Source organism: Zonotrichia albicollis, chromosome 6 (genome assembly GCF_047830755.1).
Source record: "Zonotrichia albicollis isolate bZonAlb1 chromosome 6, bZonAlb1.hap1, whole genome shotgun sequence".
Taxonomy (NCBI): Eukaryota; Metazoa; Chordata; class Aves; order Passeriformes; family Passerellidae; genus Zonotrichia; species Zonotrichia albicollis.
Genome location: NC_133824.1, coordinates 35,916,300 through 35,929,412, shown reverse-complemented (window position 1 = coordinate 35,929,412; position 13,113 = coordinate 35,916,300). Strand labels below are relative to the sequence as shown.

At 36.0% G+C, this 13,113-nt stretch overlaps 1 long non-coding RNA gene across 1 annotated transcript in view; it reads right to left on the bottom strand.

Annotated features, from left to right (window-relative positions):
• Positions 1-2,398, bottom strand: part of LOC141729254 (uncharacterized) — a 158,863-nt gene extending 156,465 nt beyond the window's left edge. Inside the window, exon 1 of the long non-coding RNA XR_012580641.1 lies at positions 2,332-2,398. This is a non-coding gene — a long non-coding RNA (uncharacterized LOC141729254). The remainder of the gene's footprint in view (positions 1-2,331) is intronic.
• Between the last annotated feature and the right edge of the window lie 10,715 nt (positions 2,399-13,113).

Here is a 13,113-nt window from a genome sequence, read left to right as displayed (position 1 = left end):
TAAATTTCCTTTACAATTGTATTATTTTTCATGTGTACTTCACATGCTATCAACCAACATAACCACAAAGAGGAATCATCTGAAATTTAAGTGACCTGCAAATGATGCCTTCAAAGCACGCTCAAGCAACATTAGCTCAGAGGCCAGTGTTCCACATGAGGTGTCAATTATATAGTGCTAATTTTGAAAACGTGTATTTGACAGCTGCCAATAAAAAGTTGCAATGCAGCCTGCAGGTTTCATAGCTCTCATTTTGGTATCAATCACAGCAATAAGAGAAAGAGGATAGAGGCACGATTCAAAGTCATTCAGTCATGCTCTGTGATTAGTAGACTGAAATGCATCTGATTTGTCTCTCTCCTACCATATAATGAATAGAACTAAACAGGATTTTTCTGATTAAACTGAGCTTTTGTCACAAAATACTCATTTGCCAAACAGAAGCATTTTGCAAAAACAGATTGGTTTTGATGAATTACTGAGTAAATGCAGAAAGGCTGCAAACAACAAACTGCCTGATTTTCTGTCTGCTCACCTTTGGGGTTGCCAGAATCCAAGGAAATTCAGGGAAAGCAAACATATGTCTTTGAAAACAAACGTGGTTGTACTACTTGTAAAGACATGGATTTAGAAAAACCAAAATAAAAAAAAAATCTTCCTAAACATAAACAATAAGTGGAACATAAGACAAATCAGCTATATCACACAGGATCATTATCACCATGTTGTATGCAATTAGAATTACTTCCACTGAATTTAGACCAGTCAGGAATGTGCTAAAAGTACCAAATATGTACTTTGTGGTAAGTCGTCCAAGACCTCTCTGGAGGTTAACTAAGTTTCCCTTTATGTGACCAGACAGTGTCAAGTTCACATGCAGTGCTCATTTAAGAAGCTTGCAAATATGAAATATTCCAGCTCCCCTTACAAGTGGCATCCCTCTAAACAGCCCAGCAGGGTTCTAGGTACACAAGATTACATGTATACAGCGCCTAAATGTTTTGTGCGAGGAGCATCTGTTCCAGCACAAGCCAAGACACAACTGCCATAATGTAAAAATAGTCATTCTGCATCAATACTATTTGTCATAGGAAACTTTGAGGAAAAACCTTGATACTAATTAATTTTTTATTTTGACTTTGCTTAGTGTGGGAGAGCTGTCAAGACTGTAGCAAGTAGTGACAGCAGATAATTGCTACATAGATATTTGCTTCTAGTAAAATACATGTCACTAGGAAGTACTCAGAGTATAATAATCTTCCAATCCATCACATGTTTGCTGGGAAATGCACTTTAAATTTCACATGCCTCCTGACCATAAGTAGGAAGTTTATTGCTGAGAAGACACCATAGTTTGAATCTACCTAGTGACAGATGAGCCCCCCAGCAATCAGGCAGTGGCTCGCTTTGCATGGCAAATCCACATCCTCACACCTTGCACTGTCTTCTATCCACAGTGAGCAGTATGAAAGGAAACACAGAAGCAGGCCCAGCTGCTATATAGAAAAAAGCTGTAGAAAAGCTCTAAATTTGATCATTCACAATCTAAAATTACAGCTCCAAGGACAGAGTATTTCTTTGGCAATGTTGCTTCCGCTGACATGGCTTAGAGATGGTCAAAGTTAAAACCAGATAAGCAAAAATAGAAAATGATCAGTCTGTCCGAACGAGCCAATTCAAGTGAGAAATTGAGCTAAATACTCAAAAGATGGGAAAGGCAATTAGCTTATGCAAAGCAATTCCTTTCAGTGCTAGATTTTCTGTTACACTACATTTTTATTTACCAAGTTATCTAAAATGTATCAACAGCCAAATTCACAATTTCCCAAAACACTGATATCCTAGTTAACAGAACATTTCCTTCTTATTTTAATTATTCTTTCCCTACCTAATACTCCTTTTGTTGCAGTGAAAATATCCTTATTAAATTACGCATCCTAAAATGTGGTGCATCTATCTATTTAGAATCCTCCACTGCTCGCCTGTCTATAATTTCACTTTTGATTATATTTCTTCACACCTCTTGCCACTTTTATACCTTACTTATGAAATAACTTAACTTTGCCACAGCAATTATGAACTTCTACTAATAAAAATATATTCTAGAAAAAATTGCAACTCTTTTTTTTCCACAGAAGTATTGAAGAGAACTATCATCTTCAGTGCAAAATTCAAATAAATGTTTAATGCTAGTTTACACTGCTTCTCATTATTTTTCATAGAATCTCTCCCTGTGAGTGAATATTGATATTATCTCCCCAAGTTTTTTCTTTTGCCTTTGTTCTATCAAATACTAGGGAAAAGTAGAAAGGGCAAAGCACATTCTCTTACCTGTAGTGAATCTATATATTGGTTGCAAAGCCCACACATTGTGCTGCTGTGCTGAGTTTGGCCAGAATGAACCCAGGAGACAGAAAGACTGCTCTCTGTGCCAGAATCCTGAGGAAAAGTCATTGACACATAGTCACTTTGTAGAGAAACTCTCTGTGTTGTTGTGCCAGGCACTTCATACTTAGTTTTAAAGCTTTATTTCTGAAGCACAAAATGTGATTTCACTCAGCAGGAACAGTTCTGTATAATGTTAATTATTTTCATGTTATCCACCCTAAGTAATCCAAAGAATTCCTAAATATGTGTGATAGAAAGTCAGATTAAATATGGTCTCATAATGAAAAAGAGACGTGTTATGATTAAATGTTTTATAGTTTACTTAACAGTTTCAAAATGTCAAAAAACCACCAGCTACTGAAGGAACCCAGTGAGTGAGTGATTTTCATAAATACTTGGTGGAATTTCATTGCATCTTAACAATAACTGACTGTCATACCCTGAGGCCACCCATTGAGACATCAGCAGGGCAGATGAAAAACTATCTAAAATCCTGGTAAGCAACGTGAGTATTCAGAGAGAACCAATTTTAATACTTTCAAAGCCCTGGGGCACTTAAGAGTCCATACTACACGTAGACATTTAATATTTAACAATCAATTTAACCACTCCTCTAAAAGGATTTTCTTTATGGGTCCCAGGAGCTACTTGCATAAGGGCTACCAGACCTTTCAGGTGGAGTGTTTCTAGACTTGGAAATGGGACAGATATAGGTGTGATTCCTGTGACTCAACCACACACAGAGCCTTCACAGGTAGTTTTTTCATCAAAATTTATTCTGAGACATACTTTTAAGGATGACATTAGAGAGATTAGGTAAGACTGGATACTAGGGAAAATTTCTTCACTGACAGGGCGATCAAAACATTGGAACAGGCTGCCCAGTGAAGTGGTTTACCACCCCTGGAGGTATTTAAAAGTTGTATATCTTTGGTACCTAGGTATCTACGACTACTTTGGTACCTAGGTATCTAGGGACATGGTTTAGTGGTGAAGCTGGTAGTGTTGTAAGGCTAAGGACTGGTTTCAGTGATTTTAAGGGTCTTTTTCAACCTTAGTGATTCTAAAGATACTATGACTTATTTTTACCATCACTAATAATTATGTAACATGCTGACAAGAAAGCACATCCACTGCAAAGTTTCCCTGAAACTTTACATCCACGGGAACATAAAAGCAGTCTGGAGGGCAAAACATTCAGAGTCCATTTATAACTGTTTCAGTCAGAACATGTATGTACTCATGGGACAAATCCTTGAAACAGAGGCATGCTTCAAATGAAGGTACTAGTATTCTGGTTACACCCACATTTCTGTTAAGATTTTCCATTAAGAACCTCAACTGAGGGGATATCATTCTGGGTTGGGAAAAACAGCTGCAACTACAATATTTTTTTACTATGGCTACTACAATCAGGTGAGACTTTAGCTACACTAAAATGATATTCAACATTTCTTCTTGCCCAAATTGCTTATTACACTGTATTCAACAACCTGCTCTAACTGCCTCTACAAATTTTTAGAGAGGCCTCTTAAAGTTTGGGCTTTTTTAGTTGCAGCTTTTTTTTTCATTTAGTTTTGTAAAAAACTTAGTAAAATTTAAAAGAATTGCAAATTTACCTCTGCCAACAAATGAGCAACATGAAAAGAACTTCTTATGTGTGAACATATATAAGACTACTTTTCTTGACAATTTGTGCTCTTGTAATTTAGACTTATATGAAAGGGCAAGACATTGGCAGGTGATAACATTGCTGTTTGCCATTCCTAGCAAAATTTGAGGATTATAAAGCAGTTGTAGATCCTCTCATTATTTTGTCTTTCTGCTTTTTAGATTTATCACTTATTGCTTTGCAAATATCCAGGCCCTCACATCAGGTTCTGTCATGGTAAATATTTCACTTCAGTTTCCTACTGTGGATGCACTTCAGATTCCTAAATGGAATTTCTGTGGCTGACAATGTTTCACTATTGAAATGCAGTAATTAAATAAGTCTCCTTATGAATTTTTGTCCTCTTCTACACCCATTTTTATACTAATTTTTATTTTATTTCAGTCCATTGGTCAGCAAATATAGGAGATACTGCTTATGTCTAACTTATTTTACTTCATAATAACCAAATACTTCCTGGTAATTCTTAGCAGGTCAGGTATGGAATATCAGGCACAGAAACTGATGCATCATACAAGGGGCACTTTATTAGGGTAGCAAAGGTTCTCATAAGCATTGAAAAATAATTACTGTATTTTGGTGAGATTGTTTCAGAAGAGCATAGTAGTAGTCTAAAACTGTAGATTTGCTTCAGCCAGCTCTGATTTAAGAGGAAATCTTGTGAGGGTTTTTTTGTATACTGATTTCAAAAAAGAATCTTGTCCAAGTATAAGGAACCCATAGCTGATGGTATACTGGATTAACACTTTCCTTAATGTAACAGCTTCTATTCTAGCCTATATTTTAGTATGGAACATCCAGAGTTAAAGCTAGAAACCTGGTGCTCTAGATAAAAATTGTAATGATATCCTAGCTTTGTGTATTGAGCAAACGAGGCAATGTATGATGAATTCTAAACAAAGGAGACATACACATGGAAGCTCTCTAACTATGGGGTAGACTAATGCAATTTCCCAGCTTATTGAAATGGAATATTACACTAAATATCTGCATGAGGCAGCATATGTTAGAATGATATTAAACACTGTTGAGTTCATAGCTAACAGCTGTGCAAAGACTTCTATTTTATATTGAAGTTTATATTGGATAGTAATAGCAATATACATTCAGGTTCTACCACATTGGCTATCAAATGGCAAATGGTCAGGGAAACACAAATCATTGATTTACTTGGCACAAATGCTTTTTATTTTATTTATAGGGTTCCAAATAATAGTTTGGGGGATTTTGAGGGGATTGGGGATGAGTGGGTGTCCTAAATGTTAGAGTACATGTAATTCTTTGGGTGCAGAACTAAAGCCTAAGTGTCAAATTCATGGAGCTAAGAAGTGATTAAAAAGGCCAAATGACAATCTACAAAAAAACACAGAAGGGCATGACTTAGAAAATTTCTGAAGGTCCAAATACCTATCCTAATGTCACCTTCAAATATTTCCAAAAGTTATTTAGATCTAAAAATCACATTCTTATTTCCTATATTGAACAGGTATGAAATATTAGTGCTTTAGTATGTCTAGTAATGATTGAAAAGGCTTATAATATAAAAGCAACAAAACATTTGAATTGTCTTGTGTCAAGAAAGACCACCACTCAAAGAGTCTCCAGGTAAATCAAACACACATAAGGAGATTGTGAGTCTTTAAAAAGAGCCTGTATTATCTCACATACACTTCATGACCCACAAAATGAGTAATACTATCTCTATACTATCTCTAATCTTTCTGAATGGAAGGTTGACCTTGAAATAGGACTTGAAATCAGCAGTGCTTTTTCTTGCAAGTATAAAAGACAGTGGGAAGTCATGTTTAGAGAAATTGAAATGCATCCAAAAAATAATATTTCTGCAAAGAGCTGTCACAGAACTACTGTTTTTACAAAGGAAGGCTGGAATTTTTTATATTTATACAAGTAATATGGTTGTCACAGACTGTTACAAAGTTGTAGGTGCTTTCAACTTTTCCAGGGATTGGAAGAATATGACAGGACAGCTAAGTGTCCACCAAAAGGTAAAAGTAGGTACCAAGGAATTCATTATAAATACAAAAAGAAAGGATGAAACTGACACCAGTGGTTTTCTTCTAGACAAGGACTATATATTATAACATAGTCTACATGCAGTTTTTATTTAGGAAATAATATAGATATGATCCAAACCATGTGTCCACTGCACTTGATCTAAATTGTTGGATAGATTTTACTAAAGAGAATTTGGACACACCGCGCATCACTCATGGCTAGCATGATTTCTGTATATTCTAAGCTAAAGTTATTTTGCAGGACATTAAAAAATGAACATTTCATTTGTTTTACAATGTTTAAAATGTTTTTATTTGTTGTATATTTCAGAGAAGTCCGTTTGACATAGAATTTAAACAAAAAAAAATTTACCTTGCAGAATTGTTAATAAATTTAAAAGTTATTAATAACATTCTTGTGAATTTTTATGCCAGAAAGAAGACTTGTTATAATTTAAAATAAGAGGAGGCAGCACATTAAGATCCATCTCTCTAAAATTTCTAATATTTATGCATTTTTTGAGCAACATATGAAAGCTCTGATCATTGCTTCTTGGTTTGCCATGGAAAATTTTTAGAAGAGTGCTCTGTTAATAAACTATTAGGAATAGTAAAAATTACATTAAGCAAACATTTGCAGATACATAGTCCTACTGACAAATACAAATATTTGACCCTTCTACATAGAAAATGCAGTAACCAAAATATCAGAATCTGTACTTCGGATAAACTACTGGTAGCAGTCAAATATTTCATCAAATTGCTCTTAAAAATTGAACGTTGTTTATGATTACAGTATTTTTCAAAATGTGACATTCTCCTGAACAGGTAGAAGGTGCTTGCAAGTCCTATACCACAAAACAACATACACTGAGGTTCATGCTAAAGTGCTTTACAATTGCTCACGTGAGCAAAATTTTTCACAAGTCCATATTCAAGTATTTTTATGAGCAGAACAATAATGTTGATATTGTTTCTATAGTGTATGGATGGAAAGTAAAATTTTAGATATACAGAACTTCTGAAAATGTTGCAAGTAAGCTTTGCAGGGTAAATCATGGCTATCATCAGTTCAATGCCCTATGAGTCACTGCAATCTATGAAAAGCTTATCTAAATTGCCATATCTTCTGTGATGTCCCTCAGAAAAAAAGGCATATCTCCACTGTACTTCTGCTCTACAGAATTACCTCCTCTGTTTTTGCAGATATTTACAATATGTGCTTCGTATTTTCAGACTCACTTGCACTTCTATTGGGCTCTGAGTTGTTATTGCTGTGAGTTGAGTGTATCTGTCATTGATACTTTAAAAGGTTTTTGTGGGGGATTTTACTCAGTCCTCAGAAGACCTAAACTCCCGTAGAGGTCTCCTTGTGTGCAACTGAATAAGAAATAAGTATGTTCTAAAATTTGAACCAAACCTCTGTAAGGCATTATTATTTCAAGCAATCATTTGGATCCAAACACCAAAACAACACTCCAATGATAAATGCATTAATTTATAAACACTCAGTGCTCCTATATAAGATGAATTGTTAGTCCCTCCACAACTCTAATGAATTACATTTATTATGTGTTTTCAGTTTAAGAAATGTCCTTTCTTTTTGTCACACTAGACCTTTGATGCCTATGACTAAGCCATAGCAATGCACAAATTTGTTCTTTCTAGGTTTGCTCATTATAACTCTCCTGAAACTGCTGATCCCAGAAAAAAAATCCATTGATTCATTGTACCATGGAAGGAAAGCACAAATATATAAGAATACATTTTCAAATGAACAAATTGATGTCCAAACGTGATAAAGTAGTTTAATACAACATTCTACCATATTAAACAGTACTAGTGAGAACCAAAAGTGTACAAAATACATCCAGAAAGGCTACACCATTGGTGTCAAATTCCTCCACAGCTTTTAACAACATGCTGCAAAAACATCTCAAACTTGGTACTGGGTAAACTGAAGAAGTGAGGAAAATAATGATGCATAATATCAGTGTTGTAAGTTTGGGATTATTTTCTAGATTTTTTTTTAATAATAGAAAAAGTGTTTTAAACCAACTTGGAGTGCTCAGTCATGTGCTATGAAAAAGTGGAATTACTATAAGGTGAGCATGAATGCAAGTGGTTTCAGTATAAAAGGGAGGTTAAAAGAGCTGTCTGACATGGTCTTAAAGATTTCAAGTGATAATTCTCTTGTGCTATCTATTTGTATGCAGCTAACCACATAGATTTGCTGGGATATTAAGATATTTCTCAGCTGTACTGTTTTTTCTCTCAGAATGATGGTTCAAGTAACAGTTTAAAAGGCTATAGGAATAGTTAGAAAGATGAATTACAAGTCAGAATTTCCTTCTGATCCAGAAAAGAAGCAGAATAGATTTTGCCAATCTCTAAGGATTCCCAAAGGGATTGGCAATACTGGCTTCTCTCCAGCGATTTACTCCCTCAGTCTCCTTCCTCCCTTCAGTCTTTTGATAATTTACACACTAGCAAAAATTCTCAGCAAAAAGAAATAATTTGAAGAACCAGTTTAGCAGCAACCTCTGTCCTCCAATCAGGTACAGGAAAGGTAATCAAGTTAGAGTGACAGGTTTTGGTCATGGTATTAAAACTGAACTTCACCTTGAAAGATCTCCAGGACTTTAATAAACCTCTACACTAAGAAACTTTTTCTCTCTTCTGCAGGTTTACTGATATAAACATGGTTTTACATTCTTAGAGGAAAAGCCAGCACAAACAAGAGAGCATGGGAAGAGATGCTGGAGCTGTGTGAGGCTCCCGGTGTGACAACAGCATAACTGAGCAAGGCAGCAGGGGACAGCAGCAGGGGACAGCAGCAGGGGACAGCAGCAGGGGACAGCAGCAGGCCCCTCTCCCCTGAGAGCTACAGGGGCACCCCGCACTGCCCTGACTCCCCAGAGAGCTGTGCTGCTTACCAGAAGCCCAAATCAGAGAGCTCACTGCGGGGCTACCAGACCCTGTGAGTGTACGGGCACTGCTCTCCTTTCAGGGGGCCCTGGTGGGACAGCCAGTCTGGGATTCTGTGAAAGTCAACGGGCATCTCAAAGGGAGTATGTGAGTAATAAAATGAGCAGGTCTGCAATCTGAAAAAAATTTCCATTTTGCATTTATAGAGACTCTAGTATCAGCCTAGATCCTTTAAATTACAATTTACTTCTGGCAATAAATTCAAGTATTGAATTTCAAGATGCTTACAGCATTTTAACTACAATATTTTAGTACAAATTATATTGGCTTACTACAGTATACACTCTCATTAATAATACCCTTGGTACATGTTGTAGCATAGATTAATTTTAAACAATCTTACTCTCATAATTTCATTAATATCTCCTTCTTTCTCCTTTTATCCTTTTTTTGAACACTGAGTACTGTAAGATGTGTTCCCTCTTGTAACACCTAGCAAAACACAGTGCTAATATTAAGTATACCTTTTTATTCAACTCCAAACTCTCCATCTTTTGTGTCAATGGACACACACAATAAGTCTTTTTGATATATCTGGTAATCATACACTAGTGGCAGGAAAAAAGAATATATGATATGACAATGAAATTTACTTTTCCATAATTTATTGTTAAATCCCCTGGACAAGGGGTAAGATAGGCTAGGTTTTAAGTAGTGTGCCTAGAATCAATTAATTTCTTTTAAAAATAATTTCATTTTTTGCTTAAGATCTCCTAAAATAGGTTACATGCACTCACATGCACTTTGATAAAAAACTTAATTACTCCTTTAGAAAAATATTTGTTTCCTTTAAAAAAAAAAAAAAAAGAACTGGGATTTGGTTCCCCAGAAAGCATATCAAATTGCTCTATGTTTATCAAAATTTTGAAAATGCAATTAGGTATTAACATGCAGCCTACATAGAACTCCAATATTGACTAATTCTCTCAAAGGCAGATTGAAAGTTTTCCATAATTAAAGGAATCCAAAAACAGATGAACAGAAAAATCATGGCTAGGCAACAGCAAATTACATAGGCAGATATCATTCTGTCTGTTCAGTAAATACAATACTCACCTAAAGCCATTAGCACCAAAAAACTTTTATGGCTTTTCTCCCTGGAGTCCCTGCCAGTTTTTAAGTTACCATATTTCACCACTAAAAACCTTCCTGCAGCTCAGTGCCTCAATCCTCCTTGCTCAGTGTGGTGTACTGGTTTTTAATACAGAGATAACAGTCAGGGCATCAATGTTTAAATATTTACCTTCTGCCTATAATCAGTAGGTATAAGGTTTGAATCATGTACTGCACTTCAGAGGAAAAACCTAGCCCCTCCATGAAACTGCAGTTATTAAATAATGAGTTTGTCAGCCGACGTGGGATGTCCTGAGTTTGACGCAAGCAAACAATTCCTTCTGCGAGTGCTGCTGACACGCTGTCCCACACCAGCAGCAGAAGCAAGAAGGGAGGGACTCGCTGTGCCAGTTTCACACCAGGGCAATGCCCCCCACATCTCTTCCATCCACTCTCCCACATCCTTTCCACTGGCAATATGCCTAAATTTGGAATGAAATGGGGATTCGGGATGTAGTCCAGTCTTTAAAATATCCCCAGTACAAAACATTTGCTACAAAACAGACAAACCACATTCAGCCTAAACACAACACTTGTTTGATTCAAACATCCATAAAAAACTTATTTAGTTGTATGCTTTTCTATTAAAATAGAAACACAGTAACAATATAAATGTGGATTTAAGTAGAGGAAAGATTTCCTAGAGTGTTTTCCTTTGAGATACAAGACTAAAGCACATTAACTTTTTTTTCCTTCACATTCCTCAATCATTCTAGTTGTCACTCTGGACATTAGTGTCTCTAAAAAAGGAAAATTGTCAATTCTTTATCAAGCAAGAACCAAAATACAGTAGTTACCAGAGCTTCACTGAATGTCTTGGCTCAATATCAATATCTGACTCAGAAGTCTTCACTGTTAAGAGTTTAGCAGAACAGTGAGTGATAAAAGCAAGAAGACCTTTGGAAACAGACATTGACTGTATTTTCTCAGATTTTTAGAAAATCTGCTGCTTAGTAGACACAATAATTTTTATCCTCCAGAATTCTGAAGGAGATGACCCAAACCCACATTATCCACCTGTGAATATCCAGTCTGCAAGACTGCAGTTACAACGAGGAATGTTATCTTCCGATTCCCCCCACTGACACAGAAAGTGCTGGGAAGTAAATAGCTGAAGAACTATGTGCCAGGAAGTCCCAAGTTGGATAAATCAAGGAACACACACACAATTATCAGCAATAAAAATTACTGCAGTGCTTTATGCAGTGAGGGGTCTAAACAATCCTGAAATTATTAGAAGAAAACATTTGGTATTTTCACTGTCATGAGGCAATACTCCCTAGAGACACCCACATCAGAAATTCCCATTACGGCTGCTGTTGCCAAATCTTTCTTTTGCTTTATAGAGCACTTCAGGTAAGCATAAACTCTTCGGGAGGTAATGTGCAATAAAAAAACAATTATGTTCTCTTTCTTTTATCTGTAAATTTCAACAGAATTCCCACTGTCACCAGTGGTTATTCAGTTTTAAGGATCATATCAACCAATACATGCAAACACCGACCAGCCACCTACTCTGAAAAATGCATTGACATCAGCATCTTTGACATTATTCAAGGGCTTATTTTACACAGATACAAGTATGCACAAAGACTTGCAAGTATCTCCTCAAACATATTTCATCACATTATATGTGTATATATATATATAATCTCCAGTAAGCAAACAAGTCATAGGCACAGCTATAGATATGTTAATAAGCATCAGAAGAATTACTCAAGTTGATCTTATTTTAATTTTGCATCAGTTATATTTTTACAGAATTTTAGCCATTTCCCTCCCACATTCAGTAGAAGGCATTGTTCACTCCGCATTGAAGAAAGGAAGTTTATACTTGTGATTGAGGCTACTTCAAGATTTCTCTGCCCCATCTTACACACTGATTTTTATTGTTTTATGATCATATTTAATAGTAAGCACCTTTATGTGAAGTTTTTTGAAAAAACTTTGAATTTTATTTTTCATATGTCTATTTTAACTTTCATACCTATTTGACAGACAAGAGGCATTATATAAGGGTAACTGCCCAAAACAACCATTAGTCAGTGAAACATAGTCCTTGCTCATATAAGCTCACAATGTAAGGAATTGACAGTTCCCTTCTAAGACAGGCACCGTCTGTGTAAGGTACACCTTATTAACACTGAGCTGTGAGAGCATTAATAGTAGCAAAACGATAATAATCCTTTCACAGTGTAAGCCAGAAAGGAAAAGCAACATTCTTCCACTGTCTGAATACATTTGTTTAGAAAACCGTTTTCAGTTCCCTACAACATTCATTTTCACGGCACAGGAGCAGGAAAAAGCGCTGCCTGCACCATGGTAAGACACAACTTTTTCAATGGACCATGCCATTGAATCATTTCTGCTTTTGTTCAATGTTTGCACTGCACTAGATGTTTTTAGTTCCTCAACAACCACCATCGTCTGGTTTTCTTCAGAAATTCCAAGCCTAAATCACATTTTTATATGCAGTACCCAGTTTCACAGCTTCACTGAATGGTCAGGTTCAAGCTACATTGTTCTTCTGAAATTTTAAACCATCTTGTGAGACTTTGGCCACACTGAGGGCCCTCCTTGTAAAAAATTCTATCTATGTAAAGCTTCCTGCGCTGAGATGCAAAGCAAAATTGAAATTTAAAACCCCTTTTTCCCTAGTGAAGTCAATTTCCAGAAGGAACAGAAAACCATTTATTCAGCCATTTGTCTTTAAAAGGTGTTTAGTAAACAGCCTGCTGCTCCTCAGAGATATTCTGAGGAATATCCGAGGGAAGGAAAGATCATGTTAGCAGTAAATACTGCAGCACATAAGTAAAGGCCCCAAACAAAAATATATGGACTTATGTGAAATAAGACCAGCAGAATGTTACAGCATTCCACAAGATAGCTGGGTCTTTTTCTCATGTTACGTCAGGCACCTTTAAACAACTTGGTATT